Raw genomic sequence first — 11,495 nt, 5'->3', positions numbered from 1 at the left:
TTCAATGTATACGCTACTTCGATGAATCAAACCCGCGTGTATACGCGCCTTCGCCAAAGACAACCCGCGTACAGATCTAAAAATAATTTCTCATAACTTGCAGCTGTACCAGACATCAATCATACTCATAATACTTATAGAACAATACATGCGTCAGTATGTAGATCTAGAATAAGCATCATAAAGATAGTTCATTTCAAACCATTTGATCCCGATCTCTCCTTAGATCTTGTTCTCCATCAACCGATGAGATCTCTCCTTAGCTCAGATCAAGCAATGCATCATCAACCCATAACCTACATACTGGATCTAATGCTTCATCAGATATTCAAGACATTTTTTCAGATGCGCTTGCCTAATGATTTCCTTCCCTTTATATAGCCTTAGGCCTTGTTCAATACCAAGAGCCAAAACCATAGAAATCCAATACCATCAACTTCAAAACTAGGGATCAACACGTCCGCCGAGACGCCAAGGTCCAAAACCATAGGCACAACTTCCAAGGAATAACCGCCATGGACCAAAGGTACTTTTCCACATACACGCGCTTCTGCTGAAGCCAACCTGCGTGTACACGTGACTTGGGCTTAACGAACCTGCGTGTATGAACTTTCTCTTCTTCTTATAGTCTGATCATCAATTCCTTGCTGCTGACCTTCTGTACTATGATTTGTCATCAATGAGGTTTGCCATCAAGGACAACACTTATCTCATAATGCCAACAATCTCCCCCTTTGGACTTGATGGCAAAGCTAACTTGTCACACTTAGAACTATCATCTGATTCCTTTGAGCTGTAAGCTAACTTGTCACACTTAGAACTATCATATGATTCCTTTGAGCTGTCCTCCATCAGTCACATCTGATATCTCTTCTGAAGATTCATCATCTGATTCCTTTGAGCTGTCCTCCATCGGTCACATCTGATATCTCTTCTGAAGATTCACCCAGTTATACATAAGTGAGATATTCTTCTATGAGAGGGTTGCCATCAAGTACAACACATGCATCATAATGCCAACAATCTCCCCCTTTGGACTTGATGGCAACAACACCAAATCACTCTCCCCCTTTGACATCAAGGGCAAAGGGTGGACCAAGATATTCTCTTCCTTTGCTAAATCATACTCCCCATGAGTACCTGCTGAAATCTCTGAATAGTCTCCCCCTCTGTATATGCCAAGGTGTACCAATCTGTCCATGCTCCCCCTGAGTACATGCTGAATCTCTGTACCGCTGAAGTGTGTTGTACATGCTCTTCCTGACTGTAGGCAAGATCTGCAAAAGATGTTCTTCAAGAAGAACATGACTCTATACATCATAAAAGACCTTCCTATCACCAAAGACTCATACATACATCCATCTCTCAACTAAGTGAGGATATACAAAAATTGACTCATCTACCCAACCAAGTGGGGATACATCAAAAGTTTACATATGACAACCAATCATATTGCATCAATCATCCCAGGCATAGTGGGGAAACCAAAATAGGCCGTTACATGACCTTGACACCATGAAAGAGATACCACAAAAGAGATATATGACATAGAGACGAAATAACTAGACCAAGACTTATGAAAGTCACCAGCAGCATCTGATAATCACCATTCAGATCAGCAACCAAGAGATCCTTCTGTTCTCCTTTCGCCTTTGTTCCTCCTGAAATCAACACCAAATGTGAACTAGAACCAAAAGCTTTAAGATAATGCCAACAATGCATCATTGGAAGATTATTTGCTCCCCCTGAACCTGTGCCAGATGATCTCTGTCAGACCTATATCAGACTTTCTGCAACCAACATCTGTCCCTACTGATTTCCTTCAAATCTCCATATACGCGTCTGTATACACATAAACAAGCGTATATACGCAGATATCCCTTACGCAACACGCGTACACCATATACGCGACTATCCCCTTGTAAAACGGCGTATGCACGCGGATATCCTTTAAACAACACGTGTACTCAAATTTCCATATCAGCAACCTGTAAATGTCCTGTAGAGAATAGGTCATCAACCTATAACAAGGTATGTCTGCATCAATTCATCCCTTTGAACAGAATTCAGAGTCATTCACATTGTATCATGTGTGAAACCACCATAGCCATTTCATCAAGCTCTACATGATCCAAGTATCATTACTTGGGAACATCTGCATCAATCAACATATGTAAGTATCAACCTATCATCATATAGATAGGAACTCATCACCATGTCTCCAATAAAGCAACTTTGAGTAGTCATCCATGTATCAGCATTATGTATCTTGAGCTCAAGCTCATTTGACAAAACTTCTTGATATCATCAACAGCAACAATCCTTATCCACAAGAGTGCCTGCATCATAACTGTATGATTTTTATGCATATGACAACAGCAGTATATGAGTGACCCATCATCAAGTGAGGAAGATGTATATTCAAGCTTTGTACTTCTCCTTGTCCTTATGAAGATCACCATGTAAGCACCATATATGCATCATCAAAGAATCAACCATAAATCTGATCTGATCATCAACTATGTAACCCCAAGAATCATATGAGATTTTATCATAGACAACTCACAACCACATCATAGCAAGATATATCATTTAGCCATATAAGAATCATCACCAAGGATTATTAACCATAATGCCAACAATGAATTACTAAAGGCATATGCTCCCCCTCAACCAGTGCCATCTGTTAGATCTGATCATGCATAAGCATCAAAACATCATCATCCTCAAGTTAGGATCAAAACACTTCTAGACATAAAACATTTCCACACATCCTCAGCAGACTGTGGCTATTAACCAATAGAGCAAATAATGGACTGAATCATATCAGATCCCTTTTCTGAGCCTGTCCCCACTGCTTTTCCTCAGACTGACATATACGCGACTTTGCAGTGTCGAACTCGCGTATATACGCGACTTCCCTTTAAGGAACTTGCGTATGAGATTCAGGACACTGAAGGTTTACACTTTCAGCTCCCCCTGAGTCTGATATGTCTGTGCTGTGCTGTGTCTCAGTACATTGTGCTGACTGTACTTCCTTCTTCCTCCATATCTTCAAGTGTGATGAGGTTTTCTCCTTTTGGTGTGATGTCCATCCTTTGTTCCTGCATTCCTTTGCTATATGTCCAAGCTTGTTACATGCATAACATCTTACATGTTTCATATTCCTCCTGTAGCAATCAGTAGCTTTGTGACCATACATATTACAAGCAAAGCAATATCCATTAAAGTACCTTGATTGAGATGACCTGTCCGCATAATAGTCTTGAACTCTTCTTCTTCTACATCTAGCTGCAACATGTCCAAGATTATGACATACATAACATTCAATATTATTCATAGGAGGAGTAAAAGATTTTCTTTGAGGAGTCTTTTTCTTTGATTGTTGATGGGGTTGACCTTTCATCTCCTTGTTGATCATTTTAGTTTTCTCTTTAGAGTTCCTTGCCTCACCTTGTGAGCTAGATTCACCTTCAACAGATTAATGAAAACCAAGACCGGTCTTGATAGCAGGAGACCTTTGACTACTAAGAATATCATCCAAGGCTTTAGTACTATCTTGAAATCTCAAAAGTTTATCCTTTTCTTCCAATTTACCTTTCAAGATATTTACCTCAACTTGAAGTTGTTCCTCCTTGTCTAGACATTGCTTCTTCATGTCTTCTCCACATTTCCTTCCTTCTTCCAACTGATGCCTTAGTTTGAAAATCTTCTTTTCTTGTTCTTCATTCAGATCCTGCTGCATTTGACGAACTTGGAAGGCACATTCTAGTTGAGATTTTAAGCTGGTGACTTCGTTTTCTTGTTTTGCAATAGCTTGGAGTAGATCTGTATTCTGCTTCTTTGATTCTTCAAGATCTCCTTTTAGTGAGGGGATTGTGGCTTCAAGATTTTCATAGTAGCTGGATCTATCTTTGAGTTTCTTGATGGTTGTGCTTCTTTCGTTGACTTCTTTTCTTAATGATGTCACTTCATGCTGCAATTTTTGACATTGGTCTTCCTTGTCCTTGAGTAGCTTTCTTACCTTGTTTCCTTCTTCTAGTTGGGCCTTTAGTTTTGTAACTTCTTCTTTGAAAGCACATTCCCTTTTGTTCAATAGATCTTGTTGATCTTTAACTTTGTCTGTAAGCCTTCTAAATACTGCCTCTATTTGATACTTTTCTTGCTCACCCATAAAAGCATGTTCAGTAGTTTCACTATCACTTCCATCACTTTCACAAGGAAATATAGCAGGAACATCATAGGATAACACATTCATACCTGATAATGATTCTGAATCTGATTCTGAATCTGAAGAGCCTCTTATACCTAATCCCCAATCGATTCTCCCACTGTCATAGTCCTTCTGAGATGTCTTCTTCTTCTTATGAGCTTTCTTCTTAAGCTTCTTTCCCATTGTTCCACGGATCTCCTTCAAGCGATCAAGCTTCTATCAAAGGACCTGCTCTGATACCAATTGTTGGAAATAATACTGAGAGGGGGGGTGAATCAGTATTATCAGAACTATAAAACTTTTTCAATGCTCAAAACATATACGCTACTTCAGTTAAGTGAACCCGCGTGTACACGCTACTGTGTCTAAAGCAACTAGCGTATATCCAGAAATCTTATGATTCAGTTAGCTTATCTTCAGTAAATGCATCAGAACATTATTAACCATATTAACAGTAAACAGGTGCAGTATAACAGAACAGATAATCACACAAAAGACACACACATGAACACAAAGATATAAGGTGGAAACCCAATGTGGGTGAAAACCACCTGCTGCAAGTCATCTCAATCTTCTTCTTAATAAGAAAATACTTTTACAATATTTGTACTAGTGCAGTCTTATACCAGTACGGGAGCTACAACCCCCTTTGCTTTTGTACTAGCCGATCCATTTACTAGTACACAGGCTGCTACCTGCTACAATGCTCCAAAGATCTCCCTTAGCTTTTGTACTGGCTTAGATACTAGTACGTAGGTGCTTGCCTACAATCTTCTCTCCTCCAGGTACCACGTTTCATCAATTTTCAGACTGGATACACTGAAGCACAACACATAATCTGAAAGGCCACTTTTCATCCAATTTTCATACTGGACCCATAACTATCATTGAAGCTCAAAACAATCATTAAACCCTGAATCACTGAAACCCTGTTAACAACAGTCACCAGAACACAGAGCAGACACAAAACTCTGTAATAACCATCAGATCCATCTGCAACTTCAAATATCAAGCTTTTCAATGTATACGCTACTTCGATGAATCAAACCCGCGTGTATACGCGCTTTCGCCAAAGACAACCCGCGTACAGATCTAAAAATAATTTCTCATAACTTGCAGCTGTACCAGACATCAATCATACTCATAATACTTATAGAACAATACATGCATCAGTATGTAGATCTAGAATAAGCATCATAAAGATAGTTCATTTCAAACCATTTGATCCCGATCTCTCCTTAGATCTTGTTCTCCATCAACCAATGAGATCTCTCCTTAGCTCAGATCAAGCAATGCATCATCAACCCATAACCTACATACTGGATCTAATGCTTCATCAGATATTCAAGACATTTTTTTAGATGCGCTTGCCTAATGATTTCCTTCCCTTTATATAGCCTTAAGCCTTGTTAAATACCAAGAGCCAAAACCATAGAAATCCAATACCATCAACTTCAAAACTAGGGATCAACACGTCCGCCGAGACGCCAAGGTCCAAAACCATAGGCACAACTTCCAAGGAATAACCGCCATGGACCAAAGGTACTTTTCCACATACACGCGCTTTTGCTGAAGCCAACATGCGTGTACACGCGACTTGGGCTTAACGAACCTGCGTGTATGAACTTTCTCTTCTTCTTATAGTCTGATCATCAATTCCTTGCTGCTGACCTTCTGTACTATGATTTGTCATCAATGAGGTTTGCCATCAAGGACAACACTTATCTCATAATGCCAACATAAAAATCATGTCATAATCCATAGTCAACTCATAGTCATTAGACATAATGCTACAACTATCACCTACTTACACTCAAGTACATATCAATTTTCTCAACACATATGTGTTAGTATAATCATCTTAAAACAAGATCATTCATTCAGGAAATGTTACAGACACATACTCATATCATGCAAGTAATCGAACATTTAGACAACAAATAGAGGACATAATATACACCAAACACTCAAACCCAAATAGATGTCATAATCAAACAATCAAGCACAAATTAGATGACATAATAAAACTCATACCTTAATGTATCTAAGCGGAGGCTATCTTGTCTACAAAATCCATCCAGATGAGAATGACTAAACTCAAATGTAAATAAGGTCATGATGTCCATAATAGTAACTAGTTAACACATTCACATCATAAACTCATAAACAATTATCATTCATACATAATAATTACACCTAAATAGTCAGTTTAGATTAGTACGACATAATATCACATCATATTAGCTCATACCTAAATGTCATAACCCTAACAATTTTCATAGGCAAATCCAACCTATTATGATACATATAAAAACAATATCTTAATGTAATAACCCTAATCATCAAGTTATCTAACCTAAAACAACAATATCAATGCATACCACCACATGTTACTATCATTCATGACTATCGACACATGTGCATATAAGCACACTAATCAAATAGCATCTACCATGTATGTAAACATAACACCAATGGAGTTAAAGGCATACACAGAACCATAATGCATATAATAATCCTTAACCTACTTACCTACATGCCCAACATACAAACTTGCATGACGACATGCTCTTGCCTCGAGGTCCAATGCTGCGACTTTACTTTAATTATCTACATCTCCTGCTTTAACTCAACTAACACATTAGCATCATAACATACCAATATCATCATGATGACCTAATTGCATGCAATGATCTCACAATGAATGTTTGACCTACCATACATGCATAACTATTACCATGAAAATGCATGCATATAGACACTGACATGGATGACAATGCATATACAAGAATATACTCATGATGACACATCCCACAACAACACCATCAACCTTTACATGGTGGCATCACTAAAACCATGATCAGCACCATGCAGATGCAACAAGCACATGGACTACAAGCACAAGAAACACATATTCAACCAACATGAATGCATGACCAACACACAAACCATCTAGTTCGAGGGGTGAAACATGCTCTAATACCACTCTGTGGTATCAAATATGACCCAAAGAGAGCGCAAGTCATTCTGATACCAATATGTGACTGCCCTCGTCCCACATTTACCCAAGTAACTGACCAACCGAGGTAAACATGCGATGAGAGAGGCCACTATGTAGGGATTTAGGGATTCAACCTCCTTGGTGACCTTAAGGAAATGGAATCGACCAAACACATCAGCCATACCTTCCACATCAACAACAACACCCCCAAGAAAATTCTCAACCACTTAGACATCTTTCCCCTGGGTTCGACCGATTATTTAGACCTATTGACCTCTGGACGCTCTCATGTTATAGGAATGTCAGCATCCGAGGACCTCTGGATGCTATCAAAGGGATGCAAGCAAGCATCTAGGGACCTTTCCCAGAGGACCTGTGCCAACATCCACAAAATTCAAGGTACCTTTCTAGCCCAGAATCCTGACCTCTACCTAGAACTAGTTATAACTTTCGGAATCCATCAAAGACATGATGAAAAGACTACTAAGCCAAAAATAAACATCAAGACTAGGCCTGACCATCCCCAAACATGATTGAAATTTTTTCAAACACTTGGTATGGATGCAACCTATAGGTCTAAGATATAAGACAAAGCATGAATGACTCAAAATCCTTATGAAACATGACAAATAGCATCACCACCTTCTCCATTAAACTGTTAAAACATCAATTAGGTCTTGCATCCATCTACTTAACAATTACAAGTAAATACATGAGATAAACATGACATGAACGAGTCCATTAAACATGCTTATAACCAACATAAAACATGTAAATAATAAAGATATAAAAATGATTAAATCCACATATAAACAAGTGGAAAAGAAAGATAACTTAAATTTTGTTAATCATAGGCAAATCCGACCAGGTTCGAGAACTCCACATACCAACCAACCGTAGACATCGCTGAACCAAATATTTCTTTTACTGAGTCACCCCCATGCAATATTCCAAGCATGAATGTGGGATCTCATGGATAAACCAATCCATAAACAACCAAGGGATCCATAGGTTAAACCACCTCCACCCTCACCAAATCATGATCACACCAAGACTGGTGCTCCAAACAAAAAACTGAACTAAACTTGAAATGCCATCCAGAATCCATCACTATCCTTGACGATTTTTTTGTCTCCTTGTCTCTCAGGGTTTACTGCAATCCAATATCATATCACTAGGCACTAAACCAAGACACTAGCCTCTTAGGATTTACCACAATCCACACCAGAACACCAGGCCCCAAACCGAGACTCCTCCCTCAGGATTTACCATGTATCCCACCAAAATAAGTCAAGGGATTCCTAGGATGTTTGGAATGAACCTTGAGATCACCGCCGCCCCATATTCCAAAATCCATCTAGTAATTCCAAAGTTCAAAACTGAGATAAACGTCCCAACATGCCATGGCATCTGGAAAAGGAAAGGCTAGGATGAAAACCACTGTCATAACCCAACAAAACCATGTCATTGATAAAAGAGAACCATACACCAACATGCAAAGTCATGCATGTCAAAACCAGCTAGGAATCACACATGCAATATGTTACGTGCAAGTATTCCTATGAAAGCTACTTGATCCTACTCCTCCTACTTTGATCCTTGCTTTCCTCCCTTCCCCTTTTCTTACTTTTCCTTCCTTTCTCCAAACCTAGAGTGCTCCATGAAAACTGTAAGTGTCTAAGAGAGAGAGAGATAGAGAATAATGAGACTGCTTCAAAACTGAACTCACCAATCCTACACTAACCAAGCCTGCCCACTGATCTTTAGAAGCCTTTTTATCAATGAGGCCTCTATTTTATTCATTTTCCATTATTTTCCTTTAGTTTCCTCCTCACATGCAACCTGTGACTTCTCACCTTACTTTCCTCCTATTTTCCTTTATTTTTCGTAAATCAATGTGCCAAAAATTCCTTTTGCCTTTTTAACGCCTTAGCCATTTTCTTTTCCAATTTCCTTTATCCATAAACACATCCAGTGATGCCCCCTAGGGTATCTTTGCCCAACATTCAGCTTGGAATAGGTTGTTGATCTAAAGATGATTTGAGGTTGTCATTGATGTTAATCCAAGAAGCAGCAGGGGTTACCCTGATCCTGCAAGGGAATTTTGACTTGAAAAAATACTCTATTTTGAGTCAAGGATCTTCTAGATGGATTCTACTCGTCGAGATGTTTCCGTTGATATATGACATGCCAAGTGATTCTTCATAGTTTGAGAGATATTCATGTTTGAAGTTAGTAACCCCAGTTAGTGGGTTAAAACCCTATGGGGTTGTGGCATGGTAATCATAATTGGTTTTGGTCATTGAATAGTCAATAATTAATAATTTTTTAAGCTCATAAAATCCCTCCAACATTTTCTATAGAAACCCCTTTGAACTCTATAAAAAGAAATCTCATATATCCTCCAAATAACGTGATCGTGGCATTTTTGCTATAACTTCATTTCTACAAGGTCTTAGATTCTAAAATGAAAACCCATTTGATTTGCAATCCTGATGAACATTGTGAACAAATTTCAGATCTTGGTTCGCTATATGTTCGGAGATATGATCTGTGGAAGTTAGTCTTTTTGCAGGCTCCTAAATTTCATCTCAAAGAAGTGACCTTGGGAAAATTGTCATAACTCTCTCTTTGAGAAGAGGATTGGAATTCAGTAAAAGGTTGCGGATAGTGCACAGACTGTAGTTCTGTGTATCAATTTTAGAGCTGAAGGAGGAAAGAGTGACACATGGCACGCCGTACAAGTTTTCTCTACTGAACTAGTCCATAATTAGGTCATTGTGAGAGATTGGGCATAACTTTGCCTTTAAGAGTCCAAATCGGGTCAGACCTATGACATTGGAAAGAAGACTCAGAGGGATACTATAGGACCAAAGATCACATATTGGGGATCTAAAATCATAGAGATACATCAGATTAAATATCTTGCTCCTAGAAGGCAAGAAAAACTAGACCAAGTGTTGTCAAGGGGTGCACAGGACTAGACTTTCTAGGGCAGCAAAGAGAAAGGTGCATAAAAATGATGCAACAGACGTAAGCTACAAGTACGTATCTTCTATATATACATGTTCATTTCTCAATTACATTAGGTTCCTTGTATTCTAATTTGTTGTTTTTGTTTAGCATTGAAATATGCTCTCTAAGATGAGGTAAGTTTTTCTATTATCATGTCATGAGTATTTCCTTGAAGATTTTTTGCAAGTATTATATATTCATCAAGAGAAGAATCAATTAATAATCTAATGTTCTAAAGAGTGAGAAAGGGTAGCATGACAAGAGAAGCAATCAAGGTGCAGAACATCAACAAGAAGCTCACATATGAAGTCTTCAAGTGGGAAGCACTACATACAATCATTGTAAAAGTATCACTGTATAGAGTCATTGTAAAAGCATAATTGTAAAAGTTGTACAAGTGTCTATCTACTAAGAGTTGAAGACGCAGTAATGGGAGGTCTAGGATCATCATTAGGTTGTTGTGTCATAGTTGGGGTTATGGTCTAGTGTGTCTTCTTCTTCTACATCATTCTATATCATTGTAAAGTGGACCATTTTTTCTGGTAGAAGAGTCCATTCTTCTTTTATTCTTCTATAGGGTGGTAGGGTGGTTCTAGGCTAGCGCATGAAGTCACCAATAGGTTCAAGCCTGTGAAAAATTCAAGGTGGTGGGGTGGTGCTAGGGTGAGTTGTAGCTCATTAGGTGTTGGGGCATCTGTTCAATTGACTACTGAAGAATCTCGGGCATTGGAGCGTCCATCCAATGGGAGCTGGAGAAGAATGCTTTTATAGAATTCTAGGAAGTTGTTGCTTTCGTTTTAGTTGGGGCTAAAGATTAAAGAATTTATTAGAAAAGCGTTCAGTGGTTTTTGACTCGGAGGGGGTTTTCCACCTAGAATCTTTGTGCCTCTGAGGTTCTTTAATTTTTTTTATTACTGCACAAACGTTAATAATAATTGAATATTAACTAATGCTCTGAAAAGATTTAAAAGTGCTAATTTCTAAGGAATACTGATTCACCCCCCCTCTTAGTATTTTACAATAATTGGTATGAGAGCTTGGTTCCTTCAGTAACAACTTAACTGTTGGAAGTCAGTTTTCATACCATAGAGATGGGAAAGTCAAAGAAGCGGGTTACAAGGATTTCAAAGGAAGGTACGGGTACAACAAAATCTCAAGAAAGTGAGTATTTTGTACCAAACCCTTATTTTTATGAAGATAATTACTGGATATGGGAATCTAGGGTGGAAGTATATTTGCAACCACATGGAGTATGAGAATCAATTG

Source organism: Pinus tabuliformis, chromosome 4_1 (assembly GCF_031772625.1).
Source record: "Pinus tabuliformis cultivar Carrire ecotype Pingquan chromosome 4_1, CPIR1, whole genome shotgun sequence".
Taxonomy (NCBI): domain Eukaryota; kingdom Viridiplantae; phylum Streptophyta; class Pinopsida; order Pinales; family Pinaceae; genus Pinus; species Pinus tabuliformis.
This window is presented reverse-complemented; position numbering follows the sequence as displayed.